This window comes from Varroa destructor, unplaced genomic scaffold, assembly GCF_002443255.2.
Source record: "Varroa destructor unplaced genomic scaffold, Vdes_3.0 BEIS01000002.1, whole genome shotgun sequence".
Lineage (NCBI taxonomy): Eukaryota > Metazoa > Arthropoda > Arachnida > Mesostigmata > Varroidae > Varroa > Varroa destructor.
In genome coordinates, this window is record NW_019211455.1 from 46,436,940 (window position 1) to 46,448,661 (window position 11,722).

Consider the following 11,722-nt stretch of genomic DNA (forward strand, 5'->3'; position numbering starts at 1 on the left):
ATGTTTTCGGCGTACGATGCCACCTTGTACACAGGGTATTCTTCGATAGGCTAGTAATGCGTGTACGAACCCTTTGCGTAAGGTCGATGCGTGGCATTTAATGCCACGTCTGCCAAAACAAACCATTGAAGTTACCCTTTAAAAAGGCAAAAATCTAGGCATAAAGTAAACTCACTTCTTTTCTTCTTGCCATTATAGTTTTTGATTGGTTAACGCGCGTTAAGCCGATAAAGTGATGTCATTGATGCTTTGGGATCTCTTGCTCTTTCTAGCCATACCCTTGTTTGTTACTAGCACTTATGTACAGAAAATATTCCCGCCAGCAAAACTACAAAACGGTCTAGGAGCAGACGAGACACTGGACGTATAGCTAGTCATATAAAGAATTCGCAACCTCGAAAAGAGAAAAGAGAGTCAGCCAGGTGTGGGGAACGAGAAAGACTATTACATTAAACAACATTATCACAGTAATAGAATTTGGCGGACGGTACACCGATCGACGTCGAGAGGGGAGATACGCAAAGCGAACATATTGGGGGTCTGCCAGAGTAACTTGCCGAGGTTTCCTTCCAGCACTGTTTTCTCCTACAACTTTAAGTATGGATACGTCTGTGGCTATTTAAAAAGTATGTGTCTCCAGTTTGGATGGGAAGAGGAGCGCCCTATAAGGCTCGCTAAAGGAGTCAATGCGCTGTACTGCTACGACTGTGCAGGCAGCATAGCCTCAACCGTTGTCAGGAACAGGGGGAAGGCAGTTAGGATAAAAGGGACTCACAAGTAGCCGATGCTTACGAATCAGAACGAAGAAAAACCGAGTTTAACAGCTTGAAAGCCGCTTAGCGAAAATGCTTGACTGAAAGCACTTACGAGCATCGCGTTTTAGATCACGTAAATAGCTGACATGACATACACCCGATGGCCTACCCTCGAACTGGGTTCGTCATTAGTAGGCGTGAAGGAGTCAAGACAGAGGCGGAAGAAAACGAAGGAGAGACGATAAAGCACCGTTGAACCCTTAAGTGATTGTTTCATTTATTCGAATGAAGAGGACGCTTTTACTGTGATTCGGATAGGAGCAATTGTCTGGTTTAGTGTTTTAATTCTTTCTGGTATAGCCATCGGCTGTAGCTATGGCTCGCGAATATGCCTCGTAGCGTTACTTCGTACCGCAGTATCACAGTTCTGCCGGAAAGAAGGCACTCCTGCAGTAACAAACGTACATCTTCTTCGTGACAACGAAATGCATGCCTGCAGGCTCCGATCGGTTCCAACTTGTCCAACTTTAAGTGCAATAATCCTTTAAGTGTAATATTGTCCTAGGCATCCAATCAGGAAACAATCAGGGTTGATTGTTTGGTGAGGCCATCTGTGTCCTACCATTATCTGCTTCGGTAGTCACATAAAAATTCGTAATGATTATATAATATTAGCGGTGTTATAATAGCTATAATTGCTTGTTTTTGTGCGGCCGCGACGTGTACCTCTTTAGGTGGATGATACCGACAGCTATGAGCCTCCCCTTAACAAGATGGAATCTCTCCGTCCTGAATGACTTTAGCTATCTGATCTATGGAATCAAGATTGCAAGCCATAGATCTGGTGCATATGCTTCAGTACAGCATCGATAATGGTCGAGACTGAATAAACGACCAGTATCTTCAGTGAAATTAAACAAGCGTTTTTTTTTTTCATTTACTACGCAAGCAAATCTTTCTCCGAACTGAGCATAGAAGTAGCACTACTAAATCCCTAAAGCCTACGTCCAATGCTTATCTGTGGAAGTGACACATAAGTAAACTAGCGAGAAAGTTTTCCGGTTGGCATGCAATAGCAGACTATTAAGGTAAAACCTTAGGCCCCAAACAAGCTTTGTGCAATCGATGTAAAACTGGCGCTAAAGGGTGACTAGGTTGAAGAAGAATGAAAAGCCGAGATCAATGCTCCAATGAGGGATGGCAGATTTCGGCCTGCTGAGTCAGCTGTCTCTTGGCGACTTCCAAGTTCTAACCGCCGTCATATACGCGGATAAGCCCATTGGAACTAAACGCAAATAGTCCACCATCTAAAGATAGGTCTTTGCATGTCTTCTAAAATTTCTTCAGTATGTCACTTCAAAATATCACAAAGGATCACTGATAAACCTATCAAATACCTAATTCCAACTAAGCGTTTTAAGAATGCTGCCGATAAGAAGTTCTCATGATCACTACGACCACTATACATCTTACACCAGTGATGGATCCAGCTACCGAACTTGCGGGCAAGATAGCTTAAATCGAGCAATTTTTAGTCGTTAAGTGATTAATATAGCTATAAATCTTGATATCTATTGATGAGTTCGAAGCGCTAGCTTCCACGACTAGGTCTCTGATTAAAAAAAAAGCTAGGCCACTGACGAGAATGAATAAACAACATACGATTTGTGTAAATATTTTCATGGATGGCATCTGAATATCAACTTTCGTCTGCCAGCGATTTAAGGCCAAAGAGATGGTTGTAGTTTTGTTTAATCGTATTCTGGGCTAAGCCTAGTTGATGCGTCTTGGTCTGCTTTTTTGACGCCAATGGCTAAACAATGCACATCTATCAGTTCCAAAGCTTAAATTCTCGATCGCAAGCGACAACGAATTCTGCAAGGTAAAATATAAAGATTTCCAGTTTATCTATAGGGAGTATCAAAGTTTTAGATGCAGAAGCTCCACTTGAATAAGGGCATGTTTCCGGAACTTACAATTTTACAAAAAAATTGGACCCAAACTAACGCCAGACAGTGACTGCATTGCGTACAGACGCCTGATATGTTACTGGCACAATTGACCTTGAATATAGGAGTCCATACGCACAAATACCGGGATTTTTAAACTACGATATGAATTATTAACAAGCCTAATATCGTTTCATTGTACCAACATATACAGCAATGCCACTTCTTAAATCAGAGTTTTAGATATGGACCCTGCTGTGTGTCGTATTGAAAAGCTCGTTAGATGCAATCAAGTTGTACGAAACGTTCTTCTTCACTAAAGCCAGTAAGTTTCTTAAGATACTTTCCTTGGGGATTCCACTTCCCTCTTAATTACCCAATTTTGGTTGTCTGTTTAGATGTTGTAGGTCTCAAGATACAAGGTATAGCTTTGTACAAGACCGAGTTAAGCGCCGATGCATATATATAGTGCCAGACTTTGGTTAAGGTGATCTCTTCAACGTCTCTTGTTTCAGGAGTCTAATAGCTTAGAGTAGCTCTTCTTTGAGTCCGAGCTTTATTCGGCTAGCTCTCGCCGTTATAAAATATATCTACGCCGATTTCGAGCTTATACCGTCTCCTGTTGTTCCTGACTATTCCAGGCAGACTCAAAATTCCTGCACGATTTCGAAAACGCAAATTAAAATGCGTTAAGAAGATATGTGTAAAATTTTTGTTGGCGGCCATTGTCACCTCTCAATTAAGTCACAGTATTGTCGTAAAATCCAGGCTTATTTGGTTTCCCTCACGTAACTTTGCTCTTCTGTATTTTATTATAAAATGCACGCTGTCTAATATAGGTTTACAACTTTTAACCAAATATAGTACGATTCTCTAGCTTAAGGCATTCTCTAATTCTGATTATTACCGAATCGACAATTAAGTACAATAAAACTGATAAATTTTATCGCTTCTTAATAGCCTAGCACCAAGTCAAGTTTTTACCAGGTTATTGTAACTAGAACGTCTTCAAATTAAAGCCGGCTTTATTTAAGGACACCTATGAATCGTTTACCATTACTTTTCTATCGAGTTCCTCGTTAACTTTTCATACACGCCTACTGGCTTCCTGAATTAAAGTTCCATACCGGCTACTTGCAGGACTGGACTTCCTGCTGCCACCTATTTTCTCCACCCTGCAGTACTACTTATCTCTTCGCTTAATGACATCTTTGCGTTTTCTTGGAAAAACACTGGCCTCCTGTTTGAATACCAATTCCCGGTCATTTTTAGCGAGCCGAAGCGCCACTCCCGACGGTCCTTCGACCAGCGGCCTGTCCCTGTACAGACGGACAGAATAGGTTCGAGTACAAATTGTCCTTCCATTTCAAAGCGGGAGGTCGTAAAAATATGGATCTTTCAATTTCCGAGTAGTAACACGTAAATCGAGTTTCCCGTACATCCGTTATGCTCGCTTTGGTCTCTGCGGATGTGTCCGTTGAAACACTTTTAGATCCACTTCGAGTTCGCGTCAGTTACTCCACACCAACTATGCCAGTACGTCTTCATCTTTGTTCCCATGAGCCATATGTCCAATATTTTCCTGTTGGTTTCCTTGCTGCTTCTTTTCTTTCCTTCTCTATCTTCACAGTAATGGCTGCTCAGGAAGAGAAGACACAGCGCCGACCATTTTGGGCTAGAAGGGACAGACAGGTCTTCAAATTAAATAGAGGGCGCTTGATTTTGGAGGATTTGCACGTACATTCTTAAGAGAGTTTGGCATACTGAAATAGTAATACTAGTAATAATGATCCTTCAAATACTGCTCATCATAAACATGTTCTGATTTGTAAGTCAATCGAAAGAAGTGGCTTTTAATTATATACCTGTGTAGACTTCAGATTGCTATGATTCTAATAGTGCTTAACTGGTCATTTGTGATAAGAACATGAACGTCCTTAATACATTTTAGCAGTTTTTTCTTTCCGCCATAACCGGCCATTGCATCCTCTGTCTGGCTTTTCTTTTGTCACCGTACTGCTATCGCTGTTGTTTTCGTCTAGCTTTATGCTGTATTTTCCGAATAAATGCTTCTACTGGGGCAATATGCCTGGATATCGGAGAGTTAGTTTGATTTATGTCGAACTAGCCTCTTACCTACCCGTTACTGTTCTCCTAACTTGTAACCTATTTTTGTGCGCCTTTTTTTTAAGCAGGCTGTATGAGCGGGGGCCTGCTTAGTCGCTATGGCGGACTAGTAGTAGTTGGTCGAATGTTTATTCCGCTTGCTCCTATCGTCTTTTCCCCTAAAAGGTGTAAGTTTCGCAGATTTCTTTACTTTCAAACTTGTTGCTATGTCCAACTGGGAATTAGTCGTAGCATTGTAGGCCCTGGTCCGTTTTCATCTCTCGATTCCGCTCTACCTGCGTATCTTCGCTGACCGGCAATAGCTCCCCAGCGACACCTTCCGCCGCTAAATGGAAACTAGCAGGCTAGCCTCTTGACTTTACTGCTGGTCAATTGGTTTTCGTCCTAAATGGACATACAAGACTTCGTGTAATGATAATTGTTATATTTTTTTGTCCTTTGTCCTATGTGCTAGGTCAAGCAAATGATTTTATCATAAATTTACATAATCCTTATTTAGTTATTAATGTTAGAATTACTAAAATTATCGAAGATTTATTTAATAGCTAGGCTATTTCCTTAATATCGTACTCTCATCAGTTCTTACGGTTAGCTACAACAACGCGCTCTATTGTAGACACTTTGTTTTGGGGCCTTGGGGAACATTTAGTAACGCTTTAACACTGCCGATATCCAGGGGCAAATGTTTGAAATGTGGTTTTGAATAAAGGGCGCCTGGCAGAGTGACTTAATAATCTCTTTATTTTCTTGGCCATTTTATTCGATTTACGTACTTCGGGTAAGCAACTGTATTATTTTAGTGTGACAAATTGTATAGTTCCGTTCCTGTTTTTCTTTAGAATTAGTTAGAGAATGCTCTAATAATTTATACTGATTTCTTTTTGTTTTTTTTCCCCTCGGATTATTTTCTTCATTTCTTCCCTTCTATATTATTTTATACACGTACTTTTAGTATGAAATGTACATAATTTCCGCCACGACAGATCGCAAAATAAATCATATATAATCATTTATAGGCAGTCTTGCTATGTCTGCGGACGATAGACTAGAAGATTATAGTACACTAATTGCCAAATGGGTAATGAATAAAAAGGGTATTTATACCGAGACAAAGTTGACATAAGCAGTAGCCCATTTTCAGTTATCAAGCTGCATTTCAGATTTGCTTTTTAGGATTTTTCGAGTTCGAACAGATTTACGTTTTATCTAGCTACATCTGGCCTTTTCCGAAACTTCTTTATAGTACTTTTGATTTTTCCGTTTAAATGTTTTTTCCAGGTTAATATTATATACTCTGTGATTGATACGCGCTGTTCCGAAGACGGCTTCATCTGGAGACGTTAGTACATATGCTTGCGCACAACCATTAAAGATAACAGTGACCAGAACGTGTCCGGTTAGGGGGTCAGAGTACAGCCTCAGCTTTCTCATAAATGTTCGTAAGGGTATCACGTTCACTCATAGTGTAGACAGTATTAAATTGAACTCTAGTAAGCTTAGGTAAAACGTTCTTAAAACGAAAAATCAATAGTAAAATTCAACTTTCTCATCGAAAACTACTTTGTTTTTGTTGTTGTTGTTGTTGTTGTGAATTGATAAAGGGACGACTGCTTGCAGGCAACAATTTATAAAATGCTGTTGCCATCTGTCATGCGACGAAGACTTCAACGCGCGAAATCTACGACAACAAATATCGTTCAAAGAAGAGGTAAGACTCCACTTGAGAAAGGCGAAAGAATCTATTTATAATGACGTTGCATATCTATTTAGAATGTAAGTGTTTTTTTTTTGTTTTTTTTTAGAAGGTGAAAAAATCCATACAATTCACTAGGACCCTAAGTTTGTAATGATAGGGTATCCAAACAGATACTTTCAGTATTATATAACGTAATTAACCATCTAATTAGAAAATTTCCCCAGCGCTTTCATGTTTAATAATTAGATTCGCATGGAGGACGCTTACGCTTCTAAAGTACAACAAAAGTAAAAAGAAAACTATGTATACGGGTTCGCGGAATGACGTTTGAGCCGTGATCTTAAAAGAGCATTACTCATACCTATCAATTTTGTTGGCGCTTTCGAAAGTGGCGGTATGAAAAGACGCGTTTGTTTTTTTTTTACAGAGAAAGCGCGAAAGGGAAGTATCCTTAGTGGACACAAATACAGTGTGCTTTTGTCGCTTTCTCAGGGCCCTGGCGGCGAGTTATATAGTTTCGGGACAAAAAGTCAACCAGTCACATGTGTTAAACTTTGCTGGCCCGAAACCTAGCTGTGAAGACTATTTGCGGCTTATTAAAATATATGCTCGTTGTTTCGAGGTAACCCGTACATATGCAACTTCTTATTAATCAGATTAACTAATCAGAGAAACTGCATAGACTACATAGACTAAAACTGAACCATTCTCCTAATTTCGAATATTTGGATGGTCGACTGGACTGACATTAGGATAGAACACTTATTTCTAAGGGTAATGATACATACAGCACGAGACGGTTTCAACGTGAGCATACTTACATACTTTTGTATCAAAGAAAGCTACCAGTAGGAACAAATTAACGTAGGAAACAATTAGCAAAAGCAAACTCCTGTTTGAAACGCACCTAAGCGTAGATAGATAGTACAGAACGTACCTGAAATGTATTTTTCAAATTTGTCATAAATAAACATTACAATCAAACACGGTGCATTCATGAGGCGAAAAGAGGTATGAATGTTGTGAAATAATTTTATTCATCGTATAAGTTATAAAATTGAATAAGTTCTGGGTTCAATGCTCAGCTGAGTTCTGAGATTTGTCGAACGACTTAAGTTCTGTATTTTAGGTCGCCGCACACTTAAGTCTGATCAGTACGAACGTTTATGCACTTCTTGCTCATAACAAATTCGGTACCCCACGCGCTACAAACATGATTACCTGTTAAGGAGGTGCAGAACCCAGGACGTTTCGGTCTTTGCAAAAAAAATCGACGGGATTTAGTCCTATTAGTCACCCAACTTAACGCCCCACTAAATGCGCGTACTCCTGTTACGATCCAGCTACACCAAGTGCTGCACCTTCTATCAAATAATCAACATCCAATATTTAATAGATTCTAATCTATTCGGCCTTTTCGCCGTCGCTTAGCCGTCAGAAATCAGTTGGCCGTAAAACGGAAAGCCGATCTTCTCCGCGATAACCCTATTATTATTAAACCTTATTAATTAACTGTCTTTAGTATACCAGATAGCTTGTAGCACTGTGCCATTATTATGTGTACATATTAGAATGAGGTACTGTGTTCACTAGTATCTATTATGAGTCAATGTTTGCCCGTTTTTTTGATTCTGTTCTCGTTTAGATATGCTTGAATTGAGGCAATGATGAATTCTCAACACGTTTGTAGTAATATAATTAGCGCAAATAGATTATGTAGACCTTGTGAATAGCCCGCTATTAGATTGCGGATGTTTATCTCGTCTTATCAGGGCAAAAACGGTACACGCCGTATTCTCCCCTCAAATATAGATCTTCATGGTCGCATCGAATGGATGTTTGCTGTTAGTATGTAAAACATGGTGGCCGCTCTATTTGCGAACACGACGCTCACACTGACTTCTGCCAACTGTTGATACTTTCTGTGTCTGGCACAACCATAATTTTGATTGCGAAATTATTACGCCGATAGCATAGACAACTCCAGTGCTATGATACCGTACATACCGAAAGATACTGTGTTACGTGCAACAGTCTGAACGGCGGTCGGTCCATTCTGTCGACGTACTGCCATAGCCGATGATCTGTTCTTATACTGCGTGTGCATGTGATTGTGTCGTGCAATACATAAAAGGAAGACAAAGTTCACTTTAAATCTTCTCGTTGCGCCGTGTAGCCACGATCATGTATATGCCTATGGATAAAAGCTAACGCGACCCTTGCGTGCGAGGTTACCCCGTTCCAGAGAGCTGTTAAGCTGCACATGGTGTAACAATTGTCGCAGTTGAAAGTAGTTTGATATATTAGAGAAGTTGCACAATTAGCCGTAAAACTGAGTGTACAGGTCGTCACCTTGAGTAGATATGTCGAAGATTGTAACTACGTATATTCGTAACCTCGAAGGGCCGAAACTAAGGCTGACCTAACTTGTCACCGATTGCTAAGACCAAATGCTAGACCCTACACCCCCGTCCACGAATTACGAGTTGATGTCGAGCCTACCTATCTAAGGCGAAGACTTAAAGCGATTAACTAGTTGCTTCCCTGTTAAATACAAAGTGTGCGCCACTGAGCAGAAATATTACACTGTTATTATCAAGAGAAATAGTGCGAATGCCATGCAGAACATCTAGTTGCATTCAGGCAATGGTAAGACAAAGTGTTACTATGAATAGGCTGTCATTTAAACTATCCCTAGAGAAATTCCCAAAAGCCATACAGCGCTATAGTTTTATAGAAATAGCTTGATTGGTAATAAGTCCGTTCACGTTTATAAAATGAGCATTAACCTACTTTGATAGCGGAAAATTGCGTGAAAAGATTATGACGTGTGCCGCGGAAAGGCAGCACGTCACAAAGTATTGCATCTTATCTTAGAGCAACAAAAGGAACTACAAATATTTCAGAAACTACAGAAAACCACTTCCATGAAGTACTCGGTAGGAAGGAATATCGCACGGCAACGACGGGTCCACAAATACTAGAACAGGATCAGCTGACTATAGAACACCGCTCTACACAGCGAACGATGCGGTGAACTCAGCCCAGGGCACTGTGTTCCTATTGTACATATATTTGCGTGTCGAATGAGCAACATATGTAGTAATAAAATAAAAAGGTGCCAGATGCTCAGGCACCGTTGACGAAAATATTCACCGTAGTATTGTTATGTAGGGCTCCCCATCTACGAGTCAAAGAAAATGGCTTAATTGGTTTTCTTGCGGTTACCGGACAATTTAACCTGGAACCTGACGTATTCTGCCAACCCGTTTTATATCTATCTAACTCCATTAAAAGGCGTTCTGTTGTTATCATAGGGGTATGTTTAAAATGTTAATTGTATATTAATAAGTATTTTGACATCTATAAAATTACAAGAATGATTCAAATACTAGCTATGCATATAGTAGTAAACGATTTCGATGATCTACTAAACAAAAAATGTAAAGTTTACTTTATCTTAACTGAATTTCTCTGCTAAGTATTCCCTGAAGATAGTGATTTCTAAACTCTACAGAAACTCATGAGGGTCGGAAAGTGGCAGACAAACGAATAAATTCACTAGATGTAATAGCTAACTATAACACAAACAAAGCATTTAGTTGGTTTTTTCGGGAAATGATATTTCAGTGAATGAGCTTACCCTTTGTCCTAATTTACTTCGACCAAATTTATTGCACAGTCAACTGTGCACTGTCTTCAAGTGTTGCGGTACTTAGAAAACAATTATCATCATTACTAAAAGCGAACAAAGATGATCGTGTCGCTGCTCGTCTGCGAGCTACCAGATTCTCAGGCACGTCCCCCTATAGGGCAGGAATGGTTAGGCCACACGAACATATCGCGAACGACTGGAGTGGTGTTTTTATTCATGTTTCTATAGTCTTTTGTCGCGGACCCATATTTAACCCATTCTCGAAGCAGCTTCTTTCTCGGTTCCTTAATTCATCTACAAGTCCCTTCCCCCTGTACTCGAATTTTTTAAATCTCCCCTTTCATCGATTCCACTGCATGTCAGGTTTGGTTTGGAAGCATGCGTCTCTCGCGGCTGGTTCCGAGTGCCCGCCAAGGATTTCCTTAGGGCAAAGGCGGTTAATAACTGGCCATGACGGGTGGAGCATAGATATGAAGAACGTGAAAGTATTTCTGGGCTCTTATCGCGTATAAGAGACCCGATAAAGGCGAATCCAATTGAGTTTTCCACATAAATCGCGTGAACTAAAGAACGAAATTCAGTTAGAGATAGAGTCAGAGCGCACTCAAAGCAGAAAAGAAAAAAAAAAGCCGCATGTGACGACGTAGGCCATATATCGAGGAACGGCATCCTCAGATCTCACTTGGCCGCGTACCCATTTCATAGTCTGGGCGCTCAACGTGCGTGAATCCGTGCTTTCACGGATTTGAATAGCGGACAGCTTCTTCGGTTTTAAATGCTCTTCATCAAGTGCTCTTCTAGGGCCCAAGGAGGCATGGCCCAGTTCTGTCCGTTTTCCTCTTGATGGACCAAATGTGCTTATGGAGGCTGATTTCAACTGTCGTTCTAGCTACATGAGACCAGGGTGAGTGCAGGCTAGATTTTACTGGCACCTGCAGTTGAAGATGGTTTCGCAGGTAATTGATAAACAACCACTGATCCGGGTTCATTGACTTTTTATTTACGTAGATTTACTGCTTTATAGTATATATTATATGCGGTAGAGTTTTGTTGTTGCCTATAAAAAGCTAAATTTTTGTAAAATGCAGTTCCGCTAGTCGAGATGATTTTGACGGCTTGTCATCGTGCACCATACTCATATATGGTTTCTCGGTTTTTCTTTTTGATGACCTCTCTGTTGAAGGAAATTGTAAGACTAAAAATGGCGCCCTTGTAAGTTCACTTATTTTTGATATTGCAGCCTGGATTCGCACTTGGTGGCTACTTGGCTGATGACCAACCGTTCTTCCACAAAACACGAGGGTGACAAAGGGAAGAATACCAACAGAAAAATTGATGAAACATTATGGCAAAAAAAAATGCCAGTATAATTATAGCACAACTTTGTCTTAAATTGGAACAAGTCGTCGGTTTCAAACAACCTTGTAATGATGATCCTACTAAATGACATCGAAACATTAAAGCAAACTTCTGATTCGAGTATCCTCTGAGAGGGGCAGACAATAATATCTGACAATAAGCTCGTTTTGTACCCCATCTC

At 40.2% G+C, this 11,722-nt stretch overlaps 1 long non-coding RNA gene across 2 annotated transcripts in view; it reads left to right on the forward strand.

The window, feature by feature from the left end:
• LOC147757892 (uncharacterized) overlaps positions 1-9,613 on the forward strand; it is a 75,460-nt gene extending 65,847 nt beyond the window's left edge. Inside the window, exons 1-3 of one of the 2 annotated variants that reach the window (XR_015319982.1) lie at positions 6,138-6,266; positions 6,433-6,539; positions 9,434-9,613. This is a non-coding gene — a long non-coding RNA (uncharacterized LOC147757892). Of the gene's footprint in view, positions 1-6,137; positions 6,267-6,432; positions 6,540-9,433 lie in introns of those variants that run through there. The other variant, XR_015319983.1, reaches the window with a different exon arrangement.
• Positions 9,614-11,722: the final 2,109 nt, after the last annotated feature.